This window comes from Ambystoma mexicanum, chromosome 5q (genome assembly GCF_040938575.1).
Source record: "Ambystoma mexicanum isolate Mex_15411 chromosome 5q, UKY_AmexF1_1, whole genome shotgun sequence".
NCBI classification, from domain to species: domain Eukaryota; kingdom Metazoa; phylum Chordata; class Amphibia; order Caudata; family Ambystomatidae; genus Ambystoma; species Ambystoma mexicanum.
This window is the reverse complement of record NC_090933.1, coordinates 307308903-307322770: the sequence shown is the minus strand read 5'-3', so window position 1 is coordinate 307322770 and position 13868 is coordinate 307308903.

Sequence of the window (13868 nt, the reverse complement as noted above, 5' to 3'; positions counted from 1 at the left end):
GATCTTGTAATGATAACAAGTTTAATCTCATGCGCAGATGAGAGGAACAGCAAAGGACTCGGCAGCCAAGAATGTTCTGCCCAAGAAGAGTACAAGCAGAAATGTATAAAGCAAAACATTGTCGTAAGTGACGCAATACATATAGTAAACACCTGCGCAACTGAATGGATGGACCCTATACAAGTGCTGCCTTTATCCATACGGGGTGGCAGTTTATTGGTCCCAGCCCAGTTCTTCTGTCTTCTATGACGTGGGCGCTGCAGGGCTCATCTTCTTCTCAGGTCGAAGGTCAGAAAACAAATTAACTATACTCCTACTATACAGCTTGTTTATCACTCATACTGTGCACTTGGCAGGCTCCAAAACTGGCACACAGGAGGTTCCAGGGCACTCTAATGTTCACAAACACATTTCACTCACTCCCTCCGCGCCATACGGCTCCCCCTCATTTATAACTATAATTTATCCCTCCCAGCACCTCGCAATACAAATCACATGATTGTCGCTTCAACAATACACCCTGTCCATCCTCCATCCTCTTTGAACGTTTCAAGACTTGTTACTGTGGGGCTGGTATTCAAAGGTCACCTGATGTCAGGGAATTTAGGGATCTTGGGGTTTAGTCAGTTTATGGACTATAACTCATGCTCACACAGGAATGGCCCGGGTCATGCGCAGGCTAAGGTGAGATAACATGCACACCAGATGCCGAACTCTGATCGCGGCCTTTTAGGGCACATTCCTCTTGGGTGGGACACACATCTTTCCAACACTTTCACAAACAATGGAAAAACATTGTGGCGAGTGGGGGTGCAACCTGTCCTCATAGGAGCTCGGGCATGAATGGAGATTTCCGTTGCCACATTGATTTGGGCCTAATGCATGCAATGCCACCTTTACTGTGCTTACCACGCAAGCCTTCTCTTCTAGTTTACTTTATTTTATCATATAGCGCGCAAAACCCAACGGTATCTGGGCGCTTAAATTCTTAGTTGTGCATGGTGGGTTACAGATCACCATAAAAACAGTTACAGAATATAATTACAGGTTACAGATGTCATCACACATTTATAAATCAGAGAGGCAGGCATGAAGAGCAGGGATAGGTCTGGCTACAAATGATGCATAATTTACAGATTTACACTAGCTTTAAATATGTACAATAGATTAACTGTTTTAGCCGAGGTCCGATGCAGGATGTGCACATAACTTATACAGTGGTGTGCCCTGTGAACTGTGGGGGGAGAAGGCGTTTCTAGGACGTAGATTGAGCCAGGAGCCATGATTAGGTTTTGGCTCTGAAGGTCAAGAAAGCGGGTTCTGCTCTAATGTCTGGGGGAGGGAGTTCCAAAATGTGGCCGCTAGCACTGGGAAACTAGATCCTCCTGCAGTTTTTAGGTTGTATTTGGGAATGGTGAGTTGGTTAAGGTAGTTATATCTTGTTGGTCTGTTCGAGTGATATCTACAGAATTTGCCAGTCAGGTATTTCGGGGCCATGTTGTATAGGCATTTCTGTGTGATGGCTACAGTTCGTAAGGTGATTCTATCACATACTGGTAGCCAGAGCGCCTCCCTTCTGAGGATTGAGATATGGCTGTGGCGGGGGATTTTATGGATTATTCTGAAGAAATTGGCACTTATGTAAATTCCGGGCAGAGGATCCAAGGAATAGGGTATTACAATAATCCAACTTTGAAAGGATCAGAGCTCTGGCAAGATTAATGCAGGTGTTGGTGGATAAGAATGGTTTACAGGCATTTATACGTTTATTGGTGTGGGCCGTGGACGAGGCTGTAGAGTTGACTTGTTTTCTAATGATATAGTGGAGTCAAGGAAAACCCCAAGCATTTTGACTTCTCGAGAGACATTTATGGTATTTCCATTGATGATGAAGGCTGAGTAACGACTGTCTAATTTGTTAAGGCGGGCTTGGGAGCCAATGATCAGGAGTTCAGTCTTGTTCTCGTTTAAACATAGACTGTGGGTAGCCATCCATGCTTGGATCTCAAGGTAGTTGTCGTTGATCATCTTGGTGTCTTTGGAGTAGCAGCCAGTGAGCGTGATAAGGATCTGGTATCATCCGCGTAATTAGTGTAGCTGACAGCCAGATTGTCAAGACAGTCAAAGAGAAACTTTGTAAATATATTGTAAAGGGTAGACGAAACACAGGAGCCTTGCAGCACTCCACAATGGGTGGGAATAGGTGGGGCTGATGATGCTGGCACAAAGACCCTCGTGATTCTATTAGTGAGGAATGATTGGATCCAACTAGCAGCATTTGGGCAGAAGGCTGCTGCTGAGGTGAGGTGTTTAGTCAGGATTGAGTGATCGACCAGGTCAAAGGCTGTTGAGAGGTCTAACAGAAGGGAAATTGCCAGTGTACCTTTGTCTTTCACATCTTCCATCTGAATGTTTATGTCTAAAAGCGCAATCTCAGTACCATGCCTGGGTCTGAAGCCAGACTGACGGAGGCCTAATAACTCATTGTCTTCCAGATGTTTTTGAATTTGGATATAAGCAGCGCGGTCAAGAATTGTTAAGAGAAAGGGTACTGTTGTAATGGGCCTATAATTGGTAGGTATGTTAGGGTCGAGGTTGGTTTTTTTCAGGAGTAGCATTACCCATGCTTCTTTGAGGTTATCCGGAACTGAGCAGTTTTTGAAGGAGGAGTTTATCAGGGTTGTTATGAATGGTGCTAGTTATTTTACTCCATCCTTGATGACTGAAGCATGGCATGAGTCCCCTTGGCAGTTGGACGGTTTTATCCCACGGATGATATTTTCCATGTCTTCAATGATGACAGGGGAGAAGTGGAAAGGTGGGCGGGGTGGAATTTGGGAAGGGTTGGTTTCAGTAATGATAGAGTTGGGGGGTAGGTTGTTTTTTTTGTTTCAATTTTGGTTTGAAGAAGTGTTATTTTGTCTGAGAGTGACTTCTGGATGTTAGCGCACCAGGCAGTGCCTTTCAGGCATGTTTCAGTGGGTGGGGCTGGAGACCATAATTCCCTTAAAATAGTGAAGAGTTCTTTATTACTCGGTTTGGCATTTTGTATTCTCTCATTTTATATATCTCTTTTGGATTTGAGAATGGCTGCTTTATAAATGGTGGCTGTAGTGACACATTTCTCTTTGCTCACAGTGGATGGGGTCTTTCTCCATGTGGATTCAGCCGATCTTTTTTCATTGCGGAGCAGTTTCAAGTCTGCCATGAACCACTTATTTAGATGGGAAGTGGGTATGGCCTTCCAAAGTTTTAGTGGAGCGATTTTGTTGATGGCTTACTCCATGGTGGTATTATATGTTTCAACTAGGTAGGTGGGGTCCTTATACTCAGATAAATTGGCAATGGGCTGTACCTGGGGCCATAGAAGATCTAGGGTTAAATGCCCTGTGGCTTACCTTGTGTGCGGAGTAAGGTGAGGGCGACACTACTCCTGCAGCAGTGAGTGAGGTCCAGCCCTCGTCATTATGCATAGGAATATTAATATGAACACAAAATAGCGATGCAGCCAGCCCTTGGGACACACCATATGAATACTGTCAAATTGATGATGTTAGCATGGGGTCCTGCTGGATGGGACAGCGTCCCTTTTGCTGAGCCCTCTACCCACTGAATCATTACAGTCCCTCAAATGCATTTCACCTTACTTTAAAGCGCCTGGTGGGGATGGGGCTACCCCCTTCCCAACACTTTGTACAGCCTTTTCTCTCTCCTAAGATAAGCCTGGCTGTTCTGCCATATCCACCCTTACCTTGAGTGATACAGGCCTAGACTAGAAGTCGGAATTCTGTATTATCAAGAAGAGAGAGTCTTATAAAGTCCTAAATAGATGGATTTAAGAACAACTCCCTAATAGGGGTTTTAGTACAGTTAAAACAGGTGAGCTTAGTAATAGTTTGATTATTGTAAATGTTTTAATGACTAGTTCTACGATAGCCACCTGTGGCAGAATTTGTGTGTTTAGTGGAAGGCGGTAGGACATTTTAAAGGGAAGTCAGTTAGTTTTCTGCGGCCTCCATGATCATCAATCTGGATTCCGAGCATCCGGAGGCATGGTAACTGCTCTTCTGAACACCTGTGAAGAACTGCTTGCATCCCTGGAGTCCAAATCCCCAGCTGTCCTCATCCTACTTGATCTCTCCTCTGCCTTTGACACTGTCAACCATTCCATCTTCATACAAAGGCTCCACGATAACCTTGGTATCTCGGAACGGGCACTGCAATGGCTGATTTCTTTCCTAACTGACCGTTCTTCCCAAGCCAGCTTCGGCACCTTCTCCTCTACTACTTTGTTCTCCAACTGTGATGTTCCCCACGGATCTATCCTCTCCCGTTGGCTCTTTAACATCTACCTTTCTCAGTTTGCACTCCACATCTGCTCTTTCTCCCCTAACTTCCAGTGTTATGCAGATGACACTCAACTCTTTTTCAGACTTCCTTCTGTCTCAGTAGCACCTTCTTCATCACTTTCCTCCAGAACCTCAATGTTTCCAGAGCCCTGTTTCTCTATAGGCTTGACTATTGTAACAGCCTTCTCCTCAATCTAACTTCTTCTACTGTGTGACCCCTTCAGTTAATTCAGAATAGAGCAGGAAGACTTATCTTTGGCCTTAAACCCAGGGACTGCATCTCTCCGGCCCTAAAAAGTCTCTACTGGCTCCCGGTTGCTGCATGTATCAAATTCAAATCCCTTTGCATCATCAACAGGGCTGTCTGGGGCCAGGGACCACACTATCTGCAACTCTCTCTTAGACAGTACTCTCCTTCTAGACCGCTATGTTCCTGTGGCACCAACTCCCTGTGTGTAAAGTGTTTAGCTAACCAGAGAGCAGGTGGTTGTTGGCTTTCCCCAGATGGATCCCTCATATGGAACAACCTCTACCTTCCTCTGTGTTTTGAGCAGGACGCTATTAAGTTCTGAAAGCTCCTCAAGACTTTCCTCTTTTCCTCCTCCTTCCCTTCTTCCCTCCTCTGCTAATCCCACAGTTGCTGTGATCAGTCTCTTTGTCCCCTATGCATCTTCGGGGGCCCCTGACCCCTCAAACCCAATCTCCCCAGCTTCTATCTACCTTAAGCATTTGCCTCGGCACACCTTTCAAACTGGAGACTTGCATTTTCCCACCCAATGTGGCTCTTCGCTGCATAGCACTTACCATACTTTGCACTTCATATGTGTCTCTCTTGAGAACGGACAACCCAGCACCTACCCCACTGCCCTCTTCCTTGCTACACTTGCACGTTCTGAATACTCACAAGGCATAGTAGGTTTGACCATCCCCTCGCCCACTGCATTTTTTGTATATTTTAATAGTAAAATCCTATGTTCCCTCCAGGTTGCCTTTGGGCGCTTTGAAATAGAATGCATTTGATGTATAAGCACCTAACAAGCAAACAATAAACTAAACTAAACTAAACTTGTGGGAAGGTGGGAAAAGTCCTTAAAAATCAAAGCAAATGTGTGTCCTCTCTGCACTCTTAAAACTGGCATCTTGCAGACAAGCCCGATTTCACATTTTCTATGTGCTATTCTCAGTCTTCCATCTCTAGCTCTCTCTCTCTCTCTCTCTCTCTCTCTCTCTCTCTCTCTCTCTCTCTATTTCTCTCTCTCTCTTTCTCACACATACTTTCTCTCTTGCTTTCTCTCTCACGCTCTTTCATAGATAAATTTGATTCTGTGTGCAACAAGGATATGGGAATCGGTTTATGGTGCCGTGGAGCTTTGTGGTGACTCCACACATTACTACTAGCTACATGGTAAAGGTTATGGGGTTCAAGATCCCTTGTTTTAAAGAAACTGCGGTTTGAGATATGAGAACCATAGACGCTCATTTGACATGTATTAATATGTTAGCTGGCAGGCTTCAATCCACTTCAAACCACCTTCTGACTTGCTCAGCTACTTCGGCAATTGGCCAGCTTGTAATTATACTCCTCAGGGCAATTCCCATCAGGGTAGTACATTGCTGTTTGTTGATCCCAGTGTTTCGCACAAGTCTCAAACTCCTCACACACTGTGCACAAAGCCACATGCCAAAAGGAAATCCTACAGCCCCCTTTGGCCATCATCCATCTGGTAACGAGTATGCTAAAACCTTGCTGGTGTTCTTCATGATGAAATTTGGAGAATGGGCTATATATAATGGAGTGATGATGATTCAGAGTGTCCCATGAAGCCATGTGGAACATTCATTGGTCTAAAGAAGGTGCAGCGACTTCAGGATGGTGAAAAGAAGCATGCTGACAGTGGCGGAAAGGGTGTTTGCACCAGGAAGAAAGAATGGGAAGTCCAATAGCATTGCAGTCACTAATTTGCAGTATATCTGTCTCCGTAATGATCTTTGCCCAAGCTTCTTGAAAATCTTTTTGAAAAAACTCAATAAAATAAAAAATAAGGCAGTATGCTTGCCTTGCAGACATTGGTCCTCAGGACGAAAGGAACAAGTAATGGTAAGGCAAAGACCTTTTCAGCATTGATATCAGATGGCTTCAGCCTCCCATCCGAGGAGGCCCATTGTGATGCCAATGGAGGGGTGAAGGGATATGAGGGGGAAGTCTTCTATACATTGTACTAAACCCATAAAGACCAGTTTGGAGCCTCTTCAGTAATTACTCATCTGGGCAGAGAAGACTAACGATATCATAGTCGCAACCTCCATATTCTGTTGGTTATTATGGTGCTGCTGATGGTTCAATGCCTGCTTCCAAAGGGGCTCATACACCTGTACCAAGGAGGAAGAAAGAGACTTCCCCTGGTTCATAGATAACACACTTTAGCAAACCAGGACATGTTCCTCAATGGACTACCTTCTATGAACTCTTACACTCCTCCCAATGTTGGCCCACTCTCCTCCAGGACCAGTCACTGCACGCTGTCTACTGCAAGACATACAATACCACTCCAGTGTGCGCCCCAGAAAATCTCTTCGCAAGTATCTCACCCAAGGGACACCGTTACCAATAAGTCACCCAAGCAGCACCCCTTCCAAGGCCTCACCATGGACACATCAGATGGAGACTCAGGTTTCCTCAATTGACTATTCTCTAACAACGCCTGCTAAATTTCTCCACAGCAGCTTTCTTCAAATTGTGGGGATGTCATCCCTACTGTGGGCCGAAGGATATCCAGGGGGGTGAGGCTCTTCAAAAAGTTACTAAGGTGACTGCTTTTAATAGAAAAATGTAAGCAGATATGGCATCTGGAGGGGCTGGCAACAATACTTTTCCTCAGGGGGGGCTTGGGATACAAACAGTTAAATACCACGGCTGTACAGGATACTTCCAGTCTGCACGCATCAACAGATCACAAAAGCTACCTTGCATTTCCCCCCCTCCCCACTAAGCAGCATTAATCCCCTCTTTTACAGAGCCACCAGAGTGCCTGGATAGTACCCAGTGGCAGTGGTGTGTGATATAAATCCCACTAACATAGCACAACATAATATAACACAGTGTTCATGAGGTATCTATGGAATATTCTAATGAAGCTTGTCTGTGACTAACATGGTTTGCCTATGGCTGAGAAGCAATATACCAAGACAAACACCCTGAGCAGAAATTAGCAGAAGAGAGATGTAGATCTCTGTGTTTCTCTGGAGGAGACCCTGGTTCCCTTAATTCCAGAGGTAAGACGTTGATGTTTCAAACAATTGAGACAAATTGAACCACGCTTATGATGCAAGGATGATACAAGAATTTGACTAAATCCTGGGCATTGAGATACTGCTGCGCCCTGTAATGTTGCTTGAGAAATATTGTTGATGTGCAGTTGTTCAAAACACTCCACACCTATGATGTGTCAATATTCTCCATTTACAGGATGATTGTATACACATTGCTAATAATTACTGGTAACTACAATTCATATCTCCCTCGTAGTTGCATATATTTTTAAACAAATTATATAGCAAACACTGTGAATTCATTGTGCTATTGTTTTACAGAGGACTGTGAACTCTGTCCTTTTAGTTGTTACTTTTACATGACACAGACAGAACAGGTTGGCCGTCATGTTGTGTGTGTTGTTTGTACCAATCAGAGAAAAAATTGGGAAAAGAAAAAGCAAATGTTAAGAAAATATTAAGAACATATTGAATTAATATGCAGGAATTGCAGTGTAGATGTTAGTGACATGCTCACCTATAACATTTGAACTTACTGACTAAAATATTATAACCATAACCATTTAGGCTAAGTGTGAGCACTTTGAAACACTTCCCTGAGTATAAACGCTATATTAATAAACAATACAATACAATACAACTCAATCCCACCTCAATACAATAGTAGGGATAGGCTAATTATGTTCTCAAAATAGCCACATGTTGCAAGCTACAACTGGCCTGAAGATGCAGCTGTTGATCTTACTTCAGCTTGCCATACCAGCCTAGATGGCCCTGACAAACAATGCATTACACTGTGCTGCTGAGTTGCTAAGCCTGTCACCAACTTACCCCCTTACTCTCTCAGTTGAATCTTCTCCTCACTTCAATCATTAGTGTGTGAAAACAAGTAGTTGTAATGTGGACATGGGTGATCTGGGGTGGCAGAAGGTAGAACATGGCTGGTTTGAGGGGACAATGAAACATGGAGGACCAGAAGAAGCTAAAACAGGATCCAAACTAGGAAAAGATAGTCTTAAGTATCGGTCAAAGCCAAGCATTATGCCACTAGGCAATGTGTAAAGCCAATTGGCTCATATCCAGGCCAGCTATCATTAACCTACACCTAGCTCTAGGAGGTCGCATGCAGGTGCCTAGCAAACCGAGTAAGTCTGTATGAAGTCAAAGGAAACACAAAGGACTCACAGGCCGCATTGTTATGCATGACAACTTGCTTGGTGAGTGCACCCACTGCGTTGATGGCTTTCTCTATGGTGTTGCCTGTGGTTCGCTATTTGGGCATGGCGAGTTGATTGCTTCCAGTTCCTGTGCATGTTGAACGTCTTTGAGGTCTTCAGGGCGCAAAGTTAACCCCCGCTGTTGCAACTTTCAATCAAGCAGGAACATTCCATGAATGCCAGTGGGTCCTTCCACTTCAAATTTTGAAGAGTTCCAACAGATAAACATTATCTCAATGGCTTATGTCTGCCACATTTATGTTGGTAGCATAAATGTGTACTGCAACTGCACAAAGCTTTGTAATCTGTATTCTACACATAAGATGCCATTTTTAATGCAGATAGTCCTGTCATCCTGCATTTTAACATGATGGGCTCTATCAGAATTTGGGCAGTATCCTGGGGGTAAATCCACTGGAATTAAACGTAATTACTGTTTATGCCACTTGGTCTAACGGTATTACCACTGGATCACAAGTGGCGGTGGTGGTGTTAGTCCCCATTGTTTTTGCTCCATGGGACACAGTGGGTCATTTTCAGCGCAATTACCTTGGTGGTAATTGTGCCGTGCTAATTGCACTGAAAATGGGCGGAAACTCAGGGCATTTACCTGCAGCTCACCGCTGGAGTTGTATGCACCCACTTTACCCAAAACTCAGGATTGGGCAGTGCGGTAATGTGTCAGTAACACTATTACCAACACATTTATACTGCGCTGCCCATCTCCTGATGAGGCCCATTACCTCTTAGGCATTTATGTTGAGAGTCTGCCTCCGAGGTTCTCCCATTCATCATGGCCACCATTAGGAAGAGGGCTGCCATCTATGAAAGTAGTTACTCGGACATTGCGTGACATACGACCCATCTACTGGGTGTGCAATTCGATCATAACATCATGGCATGTGGGACCACATTCGTCATGCAACAGAGGCTTTTTTCGATTTGTAGGAGTCAAAGATGCTACGATGATCTTCTGAGGTGAACACAATACTGAGAGGGATTGGATTATCGATATCAGTCAGTGGCATGAAGCGCTCTAGTTACATTAATAACTTGTTTATGCCTAGGAACATATATGAATTTGGAGTGGTTGGAAATGAATGGAGGGTTCAGTACCCTTTTTATTGTCAATATAGTAAATGTGTTGGTGCTTCTGCAATTGCCAAGAAAAACACAGTGATGTGTATGTTTAATAAAGGAGGATCAAATAACACAGATTCATCATCAAAAATATGTGTTTTTGACTGTGAGATATAGTTGGCACATTGATATTAAAAGGTGGTGCACAATGAGCAGATTTTGCATGAGAGTTTAACAATGTTGCCACACATATACAAGCGCGCGCGCACACACACACACACACACACACATACACACATATTGAATGCTTTTGGGAGGCCAGAGACATTTTCAAATTTTTTGGTTTTCGTTTATCTTTCTAAAACATTAGTCAGAGCTAAAAGTGAGTATGGGAAAGTTGTCTCCTTCCAAGACTCCAAAGGCCACATGCGCATTTAGCGATTCATTTTACAGCAATGTTCCCCGTCTCTATCAGTAAAGAATGGTCTATTTTAATTTGATAAACTATGGTAAGCAGTGAGATTACTCTAACCTGTTTTGAAGTTGTTACTCATTAGGCCTGATTGAAATTGAATACTGGAAACTCGGTTCACCTGAATTTCAGGTCATTTGTCCAAGTGGAACTCATAGTGAAATGTTGAAGAATTGTAACCAAAGTTTGATCATATTGCTTAAATGGGGACTGAATCTCTTTTGCAGTCTTAGGAAGCTTTTAGTGAGGCCAGAGGTCATTGATGGAGGCCGGCTCCGGAAAGTTAGGGAAAGGTAAAACAAATTTGAGTGGAGTCAAAAAATAAGAGCAGGAAGAAGTGAAGAAAGAGGTTGCGATTTAGAGAGTTAGATGTAATTAAGATTCTGCTTAAACAGTGCTCTGTGAACATTCAGTGATTTGAAATGAGCGTACAATAAAGTGTCATCTGCTGTGAGATTAGGGGTAGGGAATCATTTGGTTGATTGCAAGACAAACATGATAATCATAGTAATAGTTTGTGGGGATTTACTTTGGGTTCAACCTCTTACGCCGGCAATCCTAGATTACATCCAATTTAGGTATGTGTCGCGTTGGTGCAGTGGTTTTGGGAAGGGCCAATCACCCCCCCCCCCTCCTGGTTTAATCCTGAAGTCAGTAAACCACACCTTTGACTGTGCCACCAAAAACGTTTCAAACAAATTTCCACTGTGTTTGTTGACAGAATGTATTTTATTTCGACTTGAGCTAAATTTGTACATTTACCCAGAAAATTTGTTTTGAGAAAGGCCCTAGAGAGGCCGAAACACGTGTAAACCAGTGGGGCAAAAATAAAATACATTCTGTCAACAAACACAGTGGAAATTTGTTTGAAACATTTTTGGTGGCGCAGTCAAAGGTGTGGTTTACTGACTTCATGATAATCATAGTAGTTTGTGTCTAAGTGGCAACAAAGATGTGTCGAGATGGGTGATACACCAATCAATGAGTGAGTGATATATTGGGGCAACATCTATTACGCATTCAGGCAAGCCAGATGCAGGGGTGGGCATGATGGTCATGGTATTCTCTTCTACAAGAGAACTTGCTTTGTGGACTGGGGGTGACATAATTGCATTTGGTAAATTGAAGGCATCATACATCTCCCTAGCCCTGTAAACTGTCACACTTGGTTATATACCAGTTCAAATTCATGCATAAGTATCACACCACAAGTATGAACATGCATCAAGACCAACATAGAAGGATGCACCTTCAGATCTCTCACTTTTTTGAGTGGCATGCCGAGGTTTGATCACAATCTGCAAATTCAGTACTTCAGCACAATATTACACAAAGTTGCAATTGCTTGGGAATTTTTGATTGTCATGAACTAAACGATCTGACTTGGAGAATTCACACCACAGTTTCTGCAAGTACTGGAGGAGGGTGCCATCTTATTCGGCATAATCGGAGCAGAGGAGGAGGTGATCGAACTACTGCCTGCAATCAGCAAACTGATGGAGGACTGTCAGCTGTGAACCCCCCTCCATCATCCTCTCCTCTTGGTGCACTGATCGCCGGAACTGGAGAGAAAAGTTTGGTGACCCTCCCAAGTGGTGGCACGGGCTTCCTGTGGTGAGGGGATAGCAGATAGAGGTGAGGAGCCCTGGAGGTATGAGAGGGGTGTCCCTGATGCTGCTGAGTCAACCCTGGATGACCTGGGTGTAGTACCAGCCCTGGGCATTGTTAAACCACCCACACCGCACTGAGCCATAATTACTTATGCTCCAGCCCTGTCAACTGTGTACCCCCTCACCCAGTGCGTGATCCTGAGGCAAGTGACCCTGGACTTGCCAAACACTAGGTGGGGGTGGAGTTTGCAAATAATATAGCAGAACTGAATAGAATGATGCCCTTACACTGAAAAGAGAGGTGTAAACCATCTGCATTGTGCACATTTAGGCTAATTCTGGTGACAGTAGGTAGCACTGTGCACACTTCTGCTTATCTAGGCGTTTTATCATCTATAACTCCTGTGTTCTGGCTATCCTACATTACAGATTTAACAAGGGGGGTCCTGGGAGTCTCTCTGCCAGACATTAGTCCTGGTTACGAGAGACTTACCCAGAGTCTTTAGCTCACTATCTTTTCACAGAGAAGAAATATCCCAAACATATCAGTCTTTGTCCTGCCCTGGGGCAGTCCAGCACCGAAATGCGAGGCAATTCTCCTCTGAACAAGAGTACCAACAGAAACCCCAGACACGTGTTTCGGTCTGGTTGGACCTCATCAGTAGGGTGGATCTGTGCCTCTCTAAGAATAGTGAGCAAGGGGTCCACGTCTGGATTCCCCTAGTAACTTAGGGTGAAACCCAAAGTTACTTAAATATGCAGATTTAACAAGGGGGGTCCTGGGAGTCTCTCTGCCAGACATTAGTCCTGGTTACGAGAGACTTACCCAGAGTCTTTAGCTCACTATCTTTTCACAGAGAAGAAATATCCCAAACATATCAGTCTTTGTCCTGCCCTGGGGCAGTCCAGCACCGAAATGCGAGGCAATTCTCCTCTGAACAAGAGTACCAACAGAAACCCCAGACACGTGTTTCGGTCTGGTTGGACCTCATCAGTAGGGTGGATCTGTGCCTCTCTAAGAATAGTGAGCAAGGGGTCCACGTCTGGATTCCCCTAGTAACTTAGGGTGAAACCCAAAGTTACTTAAATATGCAGATTTAACAAGGGGGGTCCTGGGAGTCTCTCTGCCAGACATTAGTCCTGGTTACGAGAGACTTACCCAGAGTCTTTAGCTCACTATCTTTTCACAGAGAAGAAATATCCCAAACATATCAGTCTTTGTCCTGCCCTGGGGCAGTCCAGCACCGAAATGCGAGGCAATTCTCCTCTGAACAAGAGTACCAACAGAAACCCCAGACACGTGTTTCGGTCTGGTTGGACCTCATCAGTAGGGTGGATCTGTGCCTCTCTAAGAATAGTGAGCAAGGGGTCCACGTCTGGATTCCCCTAGTAACTTAGGGTGAAACCCAAAGTTACTTAAATATGCAGATTTAACAAGGGGGGTCCTGGGAGTCTCTCTGCCAGACATTAGTCCTGGTTACGAGAGACTTACCCAGAGTCTTTAGCTCACTATCTTTTCACAGAGAAGAAATATCCCAAACATATCAGTCTTTGTCCTGCCCTGGGGCAGTCCAGCACCGAAATGCGAGGCAATTCTCCTCTGAACAAGAGTACCAACAGAAACCCCAGACACGTGTTTCGGTCTGGTTGGACCTCATCAGTAGGGTGGATCTGTGCCTCTCTAAGAATAGTGAGCAAGGGGTCCACGTCTGGATTCCCCTAGTAACTTAGGGTGAAACCCAAAGTTACTTAAATATGCAGATTTAACAAGGGGGGTCCTGGGAGTCTCTCTGCCAGACATTAGTCCTGGTTACGAGAGACTTACCCAGAGTCTTTAGCTCACTATCTTTTCACAGAGAAGAAATATCCC